This window comes from Bubalus bubalis, chromosome 15 (genome assembly GCF_019923935.1).
Source record: "Bubalus bubalis isolate 160015118507 breed Murrah chromosome 15, NDDB_SH_1, whole genome shotgun sequence".
NCBI classification, from domain to species: Eukaryota; Metazoa; Chordata; class Mammalia; order Artiodactyla; family Bovidae; genus Bubalus; species Bubalus bubalis.
The window spans coordinates 57,604,870-57,624,941 of record NC_059171.1 but is presented as its reverse complement, the minus strand read 5'-3'; positions in this window follow the sequence as shown (position 1 = coordinate 57,624,941).

Sequence of the window (20,072 nt, the reverse complement as noted above, 5' to 3'; positions counted from 1 at the left end):
CTACAGTTCACTCTGTGTGTTGTACATTCTCTGGGTTCTGACAAATGTATAATGACATGTATTCACCATCACAGTGTCATTCAGAATAGTTTCATTGCTCCAAAAATCCCCTGTTCTCCGCTGATTCATCCTGGCCTCCCCTTGAGCCCTTAGCAACCACTAATCCCTTTACTGTCTCCAGAGCTTTGCCATTTACAGAAAGCTACACAGTTGGAGTCACACAGTGTGTGGCTTTTTCAGACTGTATACTTTCGCTTAGCATATAGGATTCTGCCATGTATTTCTGTGGCTTGAGAGCTCATTTCATTTTATTGCTGAATGATATTCCATGGCATGAATGTACCACAGTTTGATTCCAATCACTTACTGAAGGACATCTTGACGGCTTTCAAGTTAGGGTAGTTATGAGAAAACCTGCTATAAACATTTGTGTGCAGGTTTTTAAATTTTTAATTTAAATTTTTTTAGTTGGAGTATAATTACTTTACAATATTGTATTAGTTTCTGCTGTACAGCAGCAGGAATCACCTATGCTGTGCTGTGCTTAGTTGCTCAGTTGTGTGTGATTCTTGACCACTCCATGGACTGTAGCCCTCCAGGCTCCTCTGTCCATGAGGATTCTCTAGGCAGGAATACTGGAGTGGGTTGCCATGCCTTCCTCCAAGGGATCTTCCTGACCCAGGAATTGAACCAGGGTCTTCTGCATTGCAGGTGGATTCTGTACCAGGTGAGCTACCAGGGAAGCCTGCATCACCTATATGTGTATATAAATCCCCTCCCTGTTGAGTGTGTGCAGGTTTTCTTGTGCATGGACATAAGTTTTCAATTCAGTTGAGTGCAATTAAGTTTTCAACTCAAGGCACACGACTGCTGGATCACATGATAAGAGCACGTTTAGTTTTGTAAGAAATGGCCAGACTGTCTTCCAAAGTAGCTATAACACTTTGCTTCCCCATAAGAAGTAAAGGAGAGTTCGTGTTGCTCCACACTCTCGCCCACATTGGGTGCAATCAGTGTTTTGGATTTTAGGCATCTAATTGATACGTAGCCGTAGCCTGTTTTAATTCCAATCCTCTAATAATATATGATGGTGAGCATCTTCTCATACACTCATTTGCCATCTGTGTATTTTCTTTGACGAGGTGTCTGTTCACACCTTTTGCCATTTTTTAAACTGGGTTGCTTCTTATTGTTGAGATTTAAGAACTCTTTATATATTTTTGCAAAATCTGACTTATCTTTTCATTCTTTAAACAGCATCTTTCACAGAGTAGAAGTTTTCATTTTAGTCAAGGTCAACTTTTTTTTTCTTTAGTGGGTCGTGTTTTTTACCACACAGTTTTGCACAACGCAGTAATTTTTAGGAATTCACAGAGTGTGTGATAGCCACTGACCACATTTATCCTTATCAACCATTCATTTATTTGACCACATTACTCATTTTGAATGAAGCCCCAAAATAATTGGTATAGAAGTACTGAGAAGCATAACTTATGATAAAAAATTGGAAACTTAATGACAAACAGTTGAGTTTGAAAAGTAATACAAGAAAATATTACCAATATGAAATAGGAATATGGCATTAAAGATGGTTAGCATGTCAACCTTCTTTACATATGAAAGTGTTGTTGTTGCTGTTGTTCAGTCACTAAGTCGTATCCAACTCTTTGCAACCCCATGGATTGCAGCATGCTAGGCTCATCTGTCCTCCACTATCTCCCAGAGTTCATTCAAATTCATGTCTACTGAGTCGGTGATGCGATCTAACCATCTCATCCTCTGCCACCGCCTTCTCCTTTTGCCTTCAATCTTTCCCAGCCTCAGGGTCTTTTCCAATGTGTCAGCTCTTCACATCAGGTGGCCAAAGTATTGGAGCTCCAGATTCAGCAATAGATCTTCCAATATATATTCAGGGTTGATTTCCTTTGGGATTTATTGACTGGTTTGATCTCCTTGCCATCCAAGGGACTCTCAAGAGTCTTCTCCAGCACCACAATTCGAAAGTATCAATTCTTTAGCACTCAACCCTTTTTATGGTCAAACTCTCACATCTGTACATGACTACTGGAAAAACCATAGCTTTGACTACACAGATCTTTGTCGGCAAAATGATGTCTCTGCCTTTTAATACACTGTCTAGGTTTGTCATAGCTTTTTTCCAAGGACCAAGCGTCTTTTAATTTCATGGCCGCATTCACCATCCACAGTGATTTTGGAGCTCAAGAAAACATAATCGGTTACTGCTTCACTTCTTCCCCTTCTATAGTGATGAGACCAGATGCCATGATTTTAGATTTTTTTAATGTTGAGTTTCAAGCCAGCTTTTTCACTCTCCTCTTTCACCTTCATCAAAAGGCTCTTTAGTTCCTCTTTACTTTCTGCCATTAGAGTGGTATCATCTGCATATGTGAGATTATTGGTATTTCTCCAGACAATCTTGATTTCAGCTTGTAATTTATCCAGCCTGGCATTTCATATGATGTACTCTGCACAGAAGTTAAATAAGCAGGGTGACAATATACAGCTTTGTTGTACTCCTTTCCCAATTGTGAACCAGTCCGTTGTTCCACACACGGGTTCTACTGCTTGTTGACTCACATACAGGTGGTCTGGTACTCCTAACTCTTTTAAGAATTTTCCAGTTTGTTATGATCCACATAGTCAAAGGCTTTAGCATAGTCAAAGAAGCAGAAGTAGATGTTTTTCTGGAACGCCCTTGCTTTCTCCATGATCCAACAAATGTTGGCAATTAGACCTGTGGTTGCACAGCCTCTTCAAAACCCAGCTTGTACATAGCAAGTTCTCATTTCACATACTGCTGAAGCCTGGCTTTAAGGATTTTGAGCATAACCTTGCCTGCATGTGAAATGAGTGCAACTGTATGGTAGTTTCAACATTCTTTGGCATGGCCCTTCTTTGGGATTGGCATGAAAACTGACTTTTTACTAGTCCTGTGGCCACTGTTGAGTTTTCCAAGTTTGCTGGCATATTAAGTGCAGCACCTTAACAGGATTTTAAATAGTTCAGCTGGAATTCTGTCACATCCACCAGTATGTCAACATTCTTCACATATGAAGGTAAGTTCATGGAAATTTCTTAAATGAAGAAAGTAACATGTAAAATATCAATCATACATTCATTTCAACTAAAAACTGTAATCTGACAGAAATAAAAATTTAGTAACATGTATTAGTTAGAATAAGGAGCACTCATTGTTGTAAAACGAATCCAAAAGTTCACAAAAAAAAGTTCATATTTCATTTGTGCAAAGTTGAACACAAATATTCCAGGTAAGCATCAGCTAAACAACCAGCCTCCTTCCAACTATGGCTCCAGCATCCCCTAGGTCATAGCGCCCTTGGACAGTTACTTCCTCTGCACTTGGCCAGTGGGTGGGGAAAGCAGGTGAGGATCACACAGGAGGTTTTCTCAGGCTGGCTTGAAAGGCTGAACTCACTTGCACCCACATGACCCTCAAAGCAGGTTAGGAGAAGTGGCCCAACTTTGTGTTCAGGACAGAGGATCACTTTCGTGCCTGCACGCACCTCTCTGCACTTAACAAAATTAGACTTTGGTTTTCTTAGACTCCTCTCTCCTTTCAATTTTGCCCAAATCTGTAATAATATGTAAGTATCCCTTATTATCTTTATCTATTTAGTTCCAGATTATGAGAATTTAAATACACTTATCCAAGTCTATTAGGTTCCTTTGTTCGAATAGGAAGGGTTTTGATAGCTAGGATTTATTAATTCTTTTAAAAAAGAAAACCTAAATTTACAGCCTTTCTAACCTTCATTTCAGATAATAATCACCTAAATCAACTAAGAGCATTGTCTGACCTACTTAAAAATTTTACAGTAAGATTATGTCTTGCTAAAGAAACATCATGCAACAATTTATTCTCTGATTCCTTATTCTTAACCCAAGTCTCTCTCTCTCTCTCTTTTTTTTTTTTAAGACAAAGCAAAGTTTCAAAGGTTGCTTTCCCAAGTAGCACAAAATGACTCTAGGTCTTCTAACCTACATATGAAGAATTAGTGTTGGTTATCCATCAGTACTCTTGCCTGGAAAATCCCATGGACGGAGGAGCCTGGCGGGCTTCAGTCCACGGGGTTGCTAGGAGTCGGACATGACTGAGCGACTTCACCTTCACTTTTCATTTTCATGCACTGGAGAAGGAAATGGCAACCCACTCCAGTGTTCTTGCCTGGAGAATCCCAGGGACGGAGGAGCCTGGTGGGCTGCCGTCTATGGGGTCGCACAGAGTCGGACACGACTGAATCGACTTAGCAGCAGCAGTAGCACCAGCATTCATCAGTGACATTCATCAGGGTCAATTTTTGTAGAAGTGTCTTGTATTAAGATAGATATTTTTATATGATATAAGGAGCTGTGCATGCATGACTACTAAGTCACTTTAGTCATGTCCAACTCTGCAACCCTATGGATTGCAGCAAGTCAGGCTTCCCTGTCCATTACCAACACCTGAAGTTTGTTCAAACTCATGTCCATCGACCATCTCATCCATCTTGTCCTCTGTCATCCCCTTCTCCTCCTGCCTTCAATCTTTCCCAGCATCAGGGTCTTTTCCAATGAGTCAATTCTTCGCATCAGGTGGCCAAAGTATTGACGTTTCAGCCTCAGCATTGGTCCTTCCAGTGAATATTCAGGACTGACTTCCTTTAGGATTTACTGGTTTGATCTGCTTGCAGTCCAATGGACTCTCAAGAGTCTTCTCCAACACCACAATTCAAAAGCATCCATTCTTTGGTACTTAGCTTTCTTTATGGTCCAACTCTCACATTCATACATGACTACTGGAAAAACCATAGCTTTGACTAGATGGACCTTTGTCGACAAAGTAATGTCTCTGCTTTTTAATTTGCTGTCTAGGTTGGTCATTGGAGAAGGAAATGGCAACCCACTCCAGTATTCTTGCTTGGAGAATCCCATGAACAGAAGAGCCTGGCAGGCTATAGTCCATGGGATCACAAGAATCAGACACAACTTAACAACTAAACCACCACCACCAGGTTGGTCATAGCTTTTCTTCCAAGGAGTAAGCGTCTTTTAATTTCATGGCTGCAGTCACCATTTACAGTGATTTCGGAGCCCAAGAAAACAGTTTCCATTGTTTCCCCATCTATTTTATGAAGTCTTATTATTATGATCTTTAAAAAATGATTTTATGCACTTGCTTGATGATTTTTCTAAAAGATTTTCACTACTAACTTGTCAAGTTGTATAAAATATTCCACACAAGCTCTTAATAAATATTTACATTTAGTCTATGTTTACCTTAAATGGTATTTTCATGTTTACTATTTTTAGTCTCTGAAATTATGAGTGTCTTCCTTTATTTTTCCTAATAAGACTTTATTATAGTTCTTTAATATATGTCATATGTTAAAAGATAAATGACTATACATTTATGCAAAGCTTTTCTTGCTATTTTATTACATGACATTTTATTTTCTGTCATTACTGCATATATGAAATTTATTTTTTGAAAATTACACAACTTAAAATTGAAATCTTGCAATTTCCGTGAACTTTCAATGTCCTTGGTTTTCTGTATATTATACAGTCACTAAAAGATGACTTTCTAAAAAGATATCCAAGGACCTTATTCGAGGCTCTCCTTCAAATAACTTCTTATACAGAATTTTACAGTTTTAGTAGGATAAACAAAGTTTAATCTGTATCCACTCTTAGTCTTCCAATTAAACAAATTGATTAATTAAAACTGAAACTATTTATAAAATTAACTGAATTAAAGAAACTACAACAGATTGGAAATCATGTCTGCGGTAATTAGATTTGGAGTCTGATTTTATAGACATTAAAAGAACAAATTAACAATCAATTGATATCATAAGTGAATATATTGGGCTTCCCAGGTAGCTCAGTGGTAAAGAATCTACCTGCAATGCAGGAGACTTGGGCTCAATCCCTGGGTCAGGAAGATCCCCTGGAGAAGGAAACAGCAACCCACTCCAGTATTCTTGCCTGGGAAATCCCATGGATAGAGGAGCCTGACAGAGCTACAGTCCATGGGATTGCAAAAGAGTCGGACACAACTAAACAACTAAAGTGAATATATTAAATGCAACATAATAAATTTAAAAATGCACTCTTTGTATATAACATTAAAATTTTACTACAATGGCAAAGAATATTTCTAAATAGGAAATATTGACTCCTGCAGGGGAGAACTGCAGTTAGTTTCTAGATTAGTAACTATTTTGAATGTTATAATATCACCACCTACTGGAGAGTTAAGGTAGGAACAATTTCTCATCTTGGAAATCCTCATCAGTAATGATATTTACTGAATTTAGACGTTTCTAAATTCACATTTTTTAAGGTGTTGAGGTCCTAACCCTGTACATTACACTCATGAGGAAACAGACACACAGTTCAATGATTTGGCCCAATAACACTACTAATTATACAAAAGATGATATGAGGTCAAATTTACATATATATATATAACAATTCTCCAGGTCTCCTAGTTCCATGATCTGAGTTCTGTTACTTGGCCATGCAGTGACAGACACCATGCTCATTGTCAGAGTCCATTACAATAATGGCTAAAACACCCCTTAAGTGAAAACAAAGTTGGTTTTCCTATGAAACGTATTTATAATTCCCCCCACGCCCCATTTCTTACTGACTCATAGAACAATTAAGAGCTAAATCTCTGTGACATTCTTATGTTATCTCCAACAGGTGACTGTTGACTGAATTATCTATATGAGCAATCTCATTTCTCATTTCTCCCTTTTATTTTCTCACCTATAATTAAAGAAAGAAAGCAGATAGCACTTTTCATCTCTCGGATCAACAATTTAAAAGGCTGCTGGAAACAGGGTGGTAAAACCAGCTGCCTCTTAACTGTGAGAGAATAAATTGGTGCCAAAGTTTGCTGGTTATTTCATAGTATGGCCAACCCCCACCCCCACCCCCATCTGTGCCTTCTCTTTCCAGTTCAACTGCAGTCCAAAATTACTAAATGGAAAATTCCAGAAATAAACAATTTATGAGTTTTAAACTGAAAACTGTTTTGAGCAACATGATGAAATCTCATGCTCAGTCCCACCCAGGAGACCCAGTGATCAACACTGTCTACACCTGACATCCAACCACCGGCATCACCACAGGTCAGTGATCCAGGATCAACCCAAGCAGATGATCCTCTTGATGTATCATTATCAGAAGGTCAGCAGTGGTCCAACACTGTGTCACAATGCCCATGTCATCCAAGTCATCTCATCATGTAGGCATTTTACGATCTCATATCACCTCAAGAAGAAGGATGAGTACAGTACAAGATATTTTGAGAGAAACCACATTCACATAATTTTTATTACAATATACTGTTAAAATTGTTCTACTTACTGCTGTGCTAAGTGCTAATTCGCTTCAGTCGTGTCCAACTCTTTGTGACCCTAGGGACTATAGCCCGCAAGGCTCCTCTGCCCACAGGGTTTCCCAGGCAAGAATACTGGAGTGGGTTGCCATGCCCTTCTCCAGGGGATCTTCTCGACACAGGGATCGAACCCGAGTCTCTGTCTCCTGCATTAGCAGGCGGGTTCTTTACCACTAGCACCACTTGGGAAGCCCTACTTATTATTACTTATGTTAATCCCTTACTGTGCCTAATTTATAAACTAAACTTTATCATCAGTGTGTATGCATAGGAAAAAACACAGTATATCCAGAGATCTGTACTACCTGTGGTTTCAGAAGGTCTTGCAACACATCTGCTGTGTATACCTGTACACAGGACTGTAAGGGGGACTCCTGTATCCATAAAAAATGTAAATCACATAGACTTTGATGCCACAACTCCACTCCTAGGAATTTATTCTACTGAGATTTCTACACAAATAATTACTGAAGCATTAATGGTGATAGCAAAAGTGAAATAAATTTGGAGACAACCTAAATGTTATTAACAGGAGACTGACAAAATGTAGGGCATTGACGACAGCCATACCATATGGAACGCTGAACAGTCGTTTTTCAAAATAACAGAGTTCTAAGCATACTTATAAGAAAAGATAACTAACCTTTCTGTTTAAAGAAAAGGGGCCAGTTTTTGCATTATATGTGTACTATCAATCCACTTGCATAAACATATAGACTTTTATAAATGCTTGCAATTTAAAAAACATTAATGTATGGTTTTACATAAATACAATTTTATAAATATATGTGATAAATGTGTGTATATATGTATGCATGCTGCGATTCATGGGGTCGCAAAGAGTTGGACACGACTGAGCGACTGAACTGAACTGAACTGAATATTAATAAATACATGCATTTGCTTATGCATAGAAAGTTCTTAAGGTGATGTGTTACATCTTTTTCAAGTTCTGACTCACATAGCAAAAACACTGTCCTATACTCTGAGAAAAACTAGAGAGGATTTAGAAGCATCTACGTGGAACTTGATTTTAAAAAATCATGATTTTTTTACCTTACAAAATTATTATAAAATCCATATAGTATATTATATATACTATATTATATATATATATATTATATATATATATTATAAAATCCATATAGTATCTGGAACACTTTTAAATACTAAATTTAAGTTTCAAATATCATTTTTGAATATTTGATGTATTTCTAAGTGTTTTCTAATATAATTTTTAAAATATGACTTTATACTTGAAATGTCTACATGCAATCCTTGATCAAGACCTTTAAAAATGACTAAAGCTACTTCTTGATGACCACCATTGATGAAAAACTTACTTGCCCTGCTGCTGCTAAGTCGAGTCAGTCATGTCCAACTCTGTGCAACCCCATAGACGGAAGCCCACCAGGCTCCTCTGTCCCTGGGATTCTCCAGGCAAGAACACTGGAGTGGGTTGCCATTTCCTTCTCCAATGCATGAAAGTGAAAAGTGGAAGTAAAGTCGCTCAGTCGTGTCTGACTCTTAGCGACCCCATGGACTGTAGCCTACCAGGCTCCTCCGTCCATGGGATTTCCCAGGCAAGAGTACTAATATACAACAAAAAATTTTATTACTTTACAACTGTATAAAAAGTTTAACATAAATGAAAGTCTATTTTCAATTTTAATGTCTTTTCTTTCACTGATAAGTGTGATGAAAATATTTCTTTGGTGACATGAATGGATTTCCAATGATCAAACATTTCTATAACAAGTATTTCACCACCTAAATCTCGAATTTGCAAAAAGGTGTGTGCCTTGTTAAAGCAAGGATCCTCAAAGTGATCTGGATACCCCTTAGTGGGCATTTCAGCCCCAAGCAGACAGAATTATTGTGCATGTGGTATACTGGTGAATAATGTCCCCCCAAAATTCACGTCCACCCAGAACCCCAGAATATGACGTTATTAGGAATAAGGGTCTTTGCAGATGTAGTTAACATGAGGTTCAAATCATCCTGGATTTGGGTGGTCCCGAAATCCAGTGAGAGTATTCTCAGAAGAGACAGAAGAGGAGAGACTCTGGGACCCGGAGAAGAAGGTGATGCGAGTTCAGTGGCAGGGACTGAAGTGATAGCATCTACAAGCCTAGATGGACCGAGAGCCCTGCAGGATGCTGGGAGACAGGCAGGGAGTGCATTCTCCATCAGGACCAATGGAAGGAACCACCCTGGGGACACTGATGTCAGACTGACACTGATGTCAGACTTCCGGCCTCCAGAATGATGAGAATATATTCTGTTATCGTAAGCCACTCCATTTGCAGAAACTTGTCATGACAACCCTGGGCGTGGATGTACATGGATGCCCACTCAGCGCCCCCATTGGGGTGGGATGGCGCCTGGTCAGGCTGCTCCCAGCTCTCTGCACTCTGGGGGGTGATGGGATGCAGAGCGGCAGCCTGGATGAGAGAGAGCTGGGCTCCCCAAGGGCTGCAGCTGTGGAGCAGGAAGCTCCCTTTCCTTGAGGTGAATCAAGACTGCAAACCATGATAGAAGGTCTATGGGACCTAGTTGTGACTCAGCACCGCACACCCCGAGCGGATCCACCAGCACCACACCAGGAGTTCAGAAGACACGCTGCCACAACATTGGAAATCAACTACACTCCAGTAACATGCATAAATAATAAATAAGTAAACAGGGAAAAGAGAAAACACTGTGTGAGTGAACACCGTCAGGATCACCGAGGAAAACAAGGTCAGCCCTTCATTCCAGCTACAGTTGGGTAAAATGTCTTAGACTCAAGAGGGAAAAAACCAATCAGGCCTTTTCAGAGAAATCAGTATCTTCAACAGAGAAAAGTGTGAATTTCAAGAAAATGTTAAACACAGTGCATTTGAAGAATGGACATATTTGAAAAATACCTTCAAGAGTATCAGTGCATGAGAATCTCAGTGACTTGAAACTGGGTCAGGCTGTGGTCTCCAATATTTGTGTGAGAATCTTCCCCAGCAAGGAGTAATTCAAGAAGAAGCAGAGATGCTGGTACATCATGAGTTGCAGTCAGGTATTCTGAGAAAATAAGAAACTCAGTCTTTCCCACCTGATAGACCCTTTCAGGTTAGATGATAAAGTGCTACATTATAGCAGAAATGAAGATGGAGTTTTAGGTGCTTGACTCATAATTTTTTCTCCAGAAGACCTTTGACAAAGACAATTTGATTTAAAGATACTTATATATTTTATGGAACTTCCTTGGCAGTCCAGTGGTTAAGACTTAACTTTCAAATGCAAGGGGTATAGGTTTGATCCCTGGTTGGGGAGCTAAGAACTGGCATGCCTCATAGCCAAAAAACCAAAACATAAAACAACAGAAGTAATATTATAACACATTCAATGAAGACTTTTGAAATGGTCCACATCAAAAAAGATCTAAAAAATAAAGATACTTATAGATTTTAAACGGAAGATATAAACCTGGGGGTTAGAGAACAGTATCAGTTTAGGCAGTCTTATATAACTAGGTTATAAAGTGAAATTTTGGTATTTGGGGTGAATTTGAAAGTGAAGTGAAAGTCTTAGTCATTCAGTTGTGTTTGACTTTTTGTGAGGCCATGGACTGCAGCCCACCAGGCTCCTCTGTCCATGGAATTCTCCAGACAAGAATACTGGAGTGGGTAGCCATTCCCTTCTCCAGGGGATCTTCCCAACCCAGGGATCAAACCCAGGTCTCCTGCATTGCAGGCAGTGTCTTTACCATCTTGTCTCCCTCAAAATTGATACAGAAATGTAGGGGGAAATAATGTGTTAAAAAATAATTTGGAAAATTCTGGAAGTCAGTTTTCATAGATTGCTTTGTTCTTGCGATAAAAAGTTGTATGTTAAATGTTTAAAAATAGTCCAATCTGGTGAATATCTAAACCTAAACTGGTCCACACATGTCTGCCTTGCTCCTATTTCCATCTGGATGGTTTAGCAGGTAAATAAACTCCTCTGTCCAAAACTATAGTAGTTGTAGTAGAAGTAGTAGTAACAGTAATAATAATCTACATGAAGACTAAATGTGGGGCCACAGCACCAGCCAGAGGCCTTACCCCACCCCTGCTCCCCACTGCAGTCTTGCATCACCTCCTTTAGAAACAACTGTTGCAAATTTCACATCAGCAGTTCTCCTTTTTCTTTTACTAAATTCAGTTTTACATTCTACATAAAAAATAACCACAAAAATATGGTTTAACCCTCTCTCAGTGTGTGTTGTATGTAACACTGCATTCCTGAGAATTTCACCTTCTTTTGTTCAACAAAGATGGAGAGGAAGCTGGAGTCAGAAATCCCAACTTAAAGCTGAAATCTGTGGGCTGGTGCTCCCTCTGATGGGCATTTTTCACATTACACATTCTTTTCTTGTTGTTTGGGGTATTTTTGTTGTTTGTTTTGTTTTTAAATGCAGGAGCACTTCATTCACAGGAAAGAAACATCTCACAAAGCCAAGAACAATCAGCAAGTCATCTCAAATGACCTCTGAATGATCCAAAAATCCATGAGTCTTATTTAGCTTATTGTCTTCACCAGAATTCTTGTCAGGGAGCTTGTTTAAAAGGGGTGGCCTGAGACTTTCCCTTCCAATTTAAGGGACATGGGTTCGATCCCTGGTTGAGGAAGTAATATCCCACATGTTGCTCGGTTGGGCCAAAAAAAAAATAAATAGAGTTTAAAAGATGAGGTGGCTTGATAACAGCTCAGAGTGGCAGCTAAAACTGCAAAGGACTGATCAGCAGTAATTGGTTTTTTTATTTTTTAATGTTTGTCCTGATTGATTAAGGACAGGGAGTTTGCCTTTGGGAATTGGGAACAGAGAAGTTTCAGCCTCATCCTTGGGACAGGGTAGCCTGGAAGAACAGAGGCCACAGAAAATACATGCTAAATAAAGAGAGTTCACTTTGAACAACCTAAGATGCTAAGTCCTTCCCCGGACCCTTCAAATCTTCAGCATAGAGGAATCTGTCAGTCTCTTGCGGAAAACAGTAAAGAACCTGAATTCTGTGACTTGGGTGATCTTGGGGGTTGAGAGGGGCAGAGAGCTTTGAGACACAGACGCAGAGTCTGAAGGGACAGCTGAATGCAGAAGCCAGTATTACCAGGAGAGGCACCGTGGCCCTTCACTGGAGCGATGTGTCAACTCGTAAAGTGGACACCTCTGAGTCAACACCACAGCACATGGTTGCAAAGAGACCAAAGCAGAGCTATAGGCCAGCACCTCCCAGCCAGGCGAGCATGGAGGTGATGACGTGGATGCTGCTTGCCGAGGCGCTGGGCCAGGGCACCACAGACCTTGTGGTGCTTCCCACAACCTCAGAGGTATCAGCATCTCTGTGCCTGTGCAGCCTCCTGAGGGCACATGGGGAAGGTGTGCTGTAGGGAGACTGCCTACGGGCCAACAGAGCAACCAGGACCCACCCATCAGCACGAGTGGCAACTACCCCCAAACAAGGCCGAGGTCTCAGGCCTGCACCTGGTCTTTCACCGCAGCTAAAATCGATCCCTCCAGTCCTGCTGTCCAGTGTCATCAGGTCATACTGGAATCCGGTCCTTTATTGAACACTCCCTGGCTGGCCTCCACAGAGCTGCTAAATTCTGTGCATTTACTCAGCCACCCCATTTTCAGGCACGGGTGAACAGAACTTCCCTGCTGCAGTTCCAGTGCCTTTTACTCTTCCTTTATTCTTCTCCTTGCTCTTCCTGGGGATGCTTTCTTGTCGGAAAACTTCACTAACACAAACAGTTACACATGACACAGTTGAGAACCAGGAAGGAAGCATGAAGGGGGAAATGCCTGTAGAGAGCAGAGCTCGTGCGTAAGAGTGATGCCATGTCCTCATAATTCTTTTCTATTATTTTGGTTGCACTGTGCAACATGCAGGATCTTAGTTCCCTGACCAGGGGCCCATGCCCCCTGCATTGAAAGCTCAGAGTCTTAACCACTGGACCTGCAGGGAAGTCCTTGTGTCATGCGTGATGTTTAGTTGCTCAGTCATGTCTTTGCAAGTCCATGGACTATAGCCCACCAGGCTCCTCAGTCCATGGAATTCTCCAGGCAAGAATACTGCAGTGGGCTGCCTTTCCTCCTCCAAGCGATCTTCTTGATCCAAGGATCCAACCCAAATCTCTTGCATCTCCTGCATTGGTGGGCGGATTCTTGACCACTGCACCACCTGGGAAGTCTCGCATAATTCTGAAGCCACTGAGAACAATTCTAACTTTTCTAACTGTGATGACAGAGGGAAAACCTCGGTAGCTTCAGATATTAAAAGAGCAGCTTTCTGGGCATCGTGTAGTGATTATTACAACACAACACTTTCTTAGTTATAGCTCCTAGTCCACTGTACAGTATCTCTGTCACAATTTCAGAACAAGATGCAAGGGACTGTTTACTCCAGGACCAGTGATTTGGAACCAGTGCAAGAAAGACTTGAATGCTCCCTGCTCTTAACCTGTGAATCACACTGAAATGGTCACCCCTGATGTCCCAGCTGCAGCTTCCTCCTCAGACCACATGGTGGGACTGCAGTCGCTCAAGTCCTGGACAGTCAGGCGGGAGCGCTGGATTCATTTTGGCCAAGGACATATGAGTGGGAACATGAAGTGCCTGATGTAGGCAACAGCTTTAAGATCTGAGCATGATTTGCCGAATTTTCTCCCCACTGTGTGACAGCAGAGATTGTTCCAAAGAGTGGAGGTGGTGACGTCAGATGGGGTCTCTAAGTGAGGCTAACACGAGACAGAGACTGTCGCCATTGACTCATCCTCACCCCATGGTCTATAAGCACCACGGAGATCTGTGGGCTATTTGTTACCAGAAAATCACCTTTCCTGACTGGCGTGTACACATACACTAATTGTACATTTAGAAGAATTCCCATTTCCACGGGTATTTTATCTCACACATGGTCATAAGAAGTTAGATCATCTGATACTCAAGATTACAAAAAAATAAAAGGTTGTTACTTCTATAGGTAGATCTAATGATTGTCTTTAAAAGGAGCCGCTGGGGAGAAAAAGAAACAGCTGGTAGATAAAGAGAATACAGCTGACCCTTGAACAACATGGGCTTGACCTGCACAGGACTGAACTTAGAGGTGAATTTTTTTCAATAAATACATACTACAGTTAACTAGATGATCTATGGGTTGATGCTCAGATCCAGAACCACCGATACAGACAGCTGACTGTAATGTTATAGCACATTTTTGACTACGCAGACTATGCCCCCACGTTGTTCAAGCACCGGTTACAGACATCAACTAGAAAAAGCAGAGGGGAGGCAATGATGCAATCGGGAGTTATTATCAGTGGTCGGAATTCGGGGCTGGAAATTAAGAGGAGGAAACCTAGCAAGTATTAGTCACTCAGTTGTGTCCATCTCTTTGCGACCCCATGGACTGTAGCCCGCCAGGTTCCTCTGACCATGGGATTTTCCAGGCAAGAATACAGGAGTGGGTTGCCATTCCCTTCTCCAGGGGATCTTCTCAACCCAGAAATCGAACACAGGTCTCCCGCATTGCGGGTGGATTCTTTACTGTCTGAGCCCCCAGGAAGCCCAATCCTAGCAAAGAGGTTGCCAAAGAAAGGGAACCCCAACTCATCTGCAAAACTCCTCTGCAATCCCTCACCTGCGCCTTAGCTGTGGGGACCTAAGGAAAAGTTCAAGAAACTGAGCAGAAGGCCGGAAAGTAGCCCGAATGAGCTGGTCACATACTGAAAGAATGTCTCTCTTTTTTTAATCCCCTGTGCTATTCACTGGAGAAGGCAATGGCAACCCACTCCAGTACTCTTGCCTGGAGAATCCCATGGACGCAGGAGCCTGGTGGGCTGCCATCTACGGGGTCGCACAGAGTCGGACACGACTGAAGTGACTTAGCTAGCTAGCTGTGCTATTCACAGTTACAGACACAGCACAATTTAAGTCTTAACTGCCTTGTAAACATTTTCTCCACTATATTCTTAAACAATGAACAAAACAATAAATCGATGTCTGATGTGCGGCATATGTCAACTTCTGAGATGTAAATACTCCCACCTTGGTGAGTTTCAAGCTACCAACATGCTGCCACCACAGCAGACCATTATATGGTATTTCATCATGTAAATACAACAGATGTATGGATAATAATCAAGTGTATTTAAATAATTTGGAAATAATCTCTTGAGTATTGATTACATTGCTTTTTAATATGATTTCATTATAAGGTTTTCTTTCTTTTACTTTTTTAATTGAAGCATAGTTGATTTACAAGGTTGTGTTAGTTTCAGGTGTACAGCAAAGTGATTCAGTTATACATATATACATTTATGTATCCTTTTTCTAATCTTTTCCAGAGGTTATTACAAGATATTGAATATGGTTCCCTATGCTATATTGTAAAATTCCTGTTGTTTATTTACTTTATATATGGCAGTGTGTATCTGAGGCTTCTGTGAGCTTCCCACGTGGTGCTAGTGGTAAAGAATCTATCTGCCAATGCAGGAGACACAAGAGAAGCAGGTTCAATCCCTGGATCGGAAGATTCCCTGGGAAAGGGAATGGCAACCCACTCCAGCATTGTTGTCTGAGAAATCCCATGGACAGATGAGCCTGGCAGGCTACAGTATCCGTTAGTTCCCATACTCCTGATTTATCCCTCCCCCTTTGCCCTAAATTTTTAATACTCGCTGTATTTAACAACTGCTTTTAAAATTCCTGAAAAATTAACCACAGGCTCTCCTGAACCAGGATAAGCCACCTCCTGCACATCCCTGACTTCAAGTATCTCGAAAACACAGCTTCACTGTCCCGGCTGTCATTCTCAAACTGCTAAAATGTGGGTTTTCCTCTCTATGAAATTCATAGTGACCTTGGTACTGCAACCTCTTTTCTTAATCCAGTGGACACATTCCAATTCAAAATTTTTTTTTTTTTTTTGCCTTACTGCGAGACTCATGGTATCTTAATTACCCGATCCAGGATTGAACTTGGGCCAAGGCAGTGAAAGCGCCAAATCCTAACCACTAGCCCACCAGGGAACTGCTCCAATCCTAATCTTGATTATCTGTAGGAAATGGCACTGTTAGTCTCTTCGAAATTGCCTTCTCACTGGTCTGTCCAGCCTCTTGTCTTCATCCTTCCTCTCTGACTACTTCCAGCGTCTCCTCTGAATATTCTCCTTTTACCCACTGAGAGTTTCAGGGTTGTTTTTTTCCGAGTATTCTTGTTCCTCGAATTTTATCACATCTCACACTTTTCCAAAAGCCTCACCTATCCTGTTATCACTCACGGGCAGTCAACACCAACAGTCTATCCTCAGACCAGAATCTTCTCCTCGCCTCCTAGTATCTAGACCCACATTTGCAGTTGCTCCATGAAGTATTTCCCTGTGTCCCACAAAAATTTCACGTTCAAAATGTCCATAATACTCTCTTCCCTTGTGGTTTTATGACTATGTTCAGTGTGATGTTTGGAGTCCTCCTTCTTTGTGTGTGTGGGTGTGTGTGTATTTATTACAAATTTTAGGTCCCATGAGGTTTACATACAGCCACCTATTATATAAATTAGACGGGATAATTTTAAGTTGATGATCTCCAAAGTGACCTTTCCTATTTTATTTTATATCTATGCAATCTGATAGACGTTCACTAAACCCACTGGGGTAAACATTCCATGATATACATAAGTCAAATCATTATGCTATACCCCTTAAAGTTACACAGTACTAGGTGTCAGTCATCTCAATAAAACTGGAAGAAAACAAAGCAAAACAAAGCCACAATGTGTCCATGACAAACTTGTTTCTTTTGAAGTCTGCCTCTCCTTTTCAACTCAAAGATTTATAGGAGGCACTACGTGCCAAATCACCTAGCCAAAATCCTGAGTGTCATTCTTTACCCCTCCTTCTTTCCTATATTTCCCATGAAAGACTCCAGCACCAATTGGCTCAGGTCCTAAAATCTCTACCAATTATTGCTTCTCTTTTTACTCACTGCCACTGATAAAACTTTAATCTTGGAAGTCCCCTCACTGCCTTGGGCCCAGGTTCGATCCCTGATCAGGGAACTGAGACCACATAAGCTACACAGCCAAAAAAAAAAAAAAAATGTTCTTTAATCTTGCTCATCCCTCACTGTTGTAATAACCTGCTAATTTCGTGATTCTTATTCATCTTACACACTGAGGCTTCTGCTATCTTTTTAAATCACAAATCACTTAATGGCTCCCAATTGCCTAAGACCAGTGGTTCTCAACCATGGCTGTGCAACAGAATTATCTGGGGTGGGGGGTTCAACCAATTGTGTAAATGTATGATTTACATATAATAAGGTACACTCATTTTAAGTATATAGTTCAATATGTTTTTGACAAATACCCACACATATATGTAACTATCACTACCAATAAAGATATAAAACATTTTTATCACCTCAAATAGTTTCCACATATCCTTTGTCGGTCAAATTCCCCAAGTTTATCATTTCCCAAAGAACTGACCCCAAGCAATTTACTGCCAGCTTTCCTTCAGTAAAGATAAGTTTTGCCTGCTCTAGAATCTCACACACATTGAATCAGACAATATTTACTTTTTTGCATTTGACTTCTTTTACTCAAGATCATGGCTTTGAGATTCAGTCATGGTGTGTGAATCAGTAATTTCTTCCTTTTTATTGTTGAGTAGTCGTCTGTGCTATGAAATTTCTCAAAATGTTATTCATTCATTTGTTGATGGACATTTGGATAGTTTGCAGTTTGGGGCTATCATGAATAAAGCTTCTATGAACATTTACATACAAATATTTTCGTCAACATATATTTTCATTCCTCTTGGGTCAATACTTGGGAGGGTCAATGCTGGGTCTTAAGACAATGAATACTTAAGTTTGGAAGAAACTATATTCCAAGGTAGCTGCACCATTCTCCATTTCACCAGCACTGTAGGAGAGTTCCAGGCAGAAAGCCAGGACAAACATAGCTCATCTTGCTTGTTTCCCTTCTCTGGCACAGCAGAGATCTGTACTGCCTGCAGTTCGGTGTCTGGAAACAATCGTCTCATATATTTTGTCTAGTGTTTTCATTGTTGGGAGGGGAAGGCAAATCCAGTATCAGGAACACTGTCATGGCCAGAAACAAAGTCCACATGGGGAGCATCTTAAAAAATATGCCTGACTGGAATCCCATACTAATTAAATCTGAGTTCCTGCATTGGGAATAGGAGGGAAGTTCTTTGTGCATGAGCCTTGAGAATCACTGGCCCAGGGCATAATATTTGATGTCTTCACTAAGGCAAGACCCCTCAGTACCTGTCCTGCATCTCCAGGCTAGATGGCAATCACACGCTCCAACCCCAACCATCTTTTATCATTTCTCCTAAGGTTCAGCCATGTGGTTACCAGCATTAACATGGTATTTCAAACCCATGCCTTTCGCTGTGGTCCTTTTAGGTTCAAAGTTTATCAGGAGCACTTATCCTTCAAGACTGGGGCAAAATGCCATTGGCTTTATGGGATATAAGGAAGATCCAGGGATTTCTAGGGCAGAATGTTGTACTAATCGAAAAAGATGGTTGTACTAATTGGACAAGATGTTGGACGAGATGGTTGGATGGCATCACCGACTCAACGGACATGAGTTTGAGCAAACTCCTGGAGACAGTCAAGCACAGGGAAGCCTGGCGTACTGCAGTCCATGGCGTTGCAGAGTGCGACACAACAGAGCGGCTGAACAACAAATACTGTACTAAAAAGAACATTGGGATAACCAGCAAATGCAAGGCTTAGTATCCGCTACCGCCATTCACAACAGGGTGAATTTAGTGGTTACTTGTCATCAGTTTTCCTCGGGTATAACACGGAATAACAATACTCACCTCCTCGAGCAGTAGATAAAGAACACAAAGAACGCACCTAGCACGGTGCACGCAGCCGGTGCCAGCAGAATATTTCCCTTCACACCCATATTCCACTCCGAACATTTCCTACAAAGTTTTACTGCAAATGGCATTTACGCTGTTTATATCTCTTTTCCTCCGCTAGACTGTGAGGTTTATAATGACCAGGACTACTTTCTTTTTACCTTTGCGTCTGGGGTCATAGAAAAAACCTGGGATAAGACAGGAGTCTGAACAAATCTCAGGTGAATAAAGAGAATTTAGGAGTCTCTAGCTCTAATCGCTGGAGAAGGCAACGGCACCCCACTCCAGTACTCTTGCCTGGAGAATCCCATGGACGGAGGAGCCTGGTGGGCTGCAGTCCATGGGGTCGCTAAGTGTCGAAGACGACTGAGCAACTTCACTTTCTCTTTTCACTTTCATGCATTGGAGAAGGAAATGGCAACCCACTCCAGGGTTCTTGCCTGGAGAATCCCAGGGACGGGGAGCCTGGTGGGCTGCCGTCTCTGGGGTCGCACAGAGTCGGACACGACTGAAGCGACTTAGCAGCAGCAGCTCTAATCGCAGAGAGTTTAGGGGGTTCTTTCTCAACAACACTTCACGCTTTGGGGACGACGCACCACCCAATCCTTGGCAGGGAAACGAGAGAACGTGACCGAGATTGGAAAAGTAAGGTGGCACTTTCCATCAGATGAACTCTCCAGAAGACATTGTCACCATGGGATAAAGAAATCCGCAAGTCC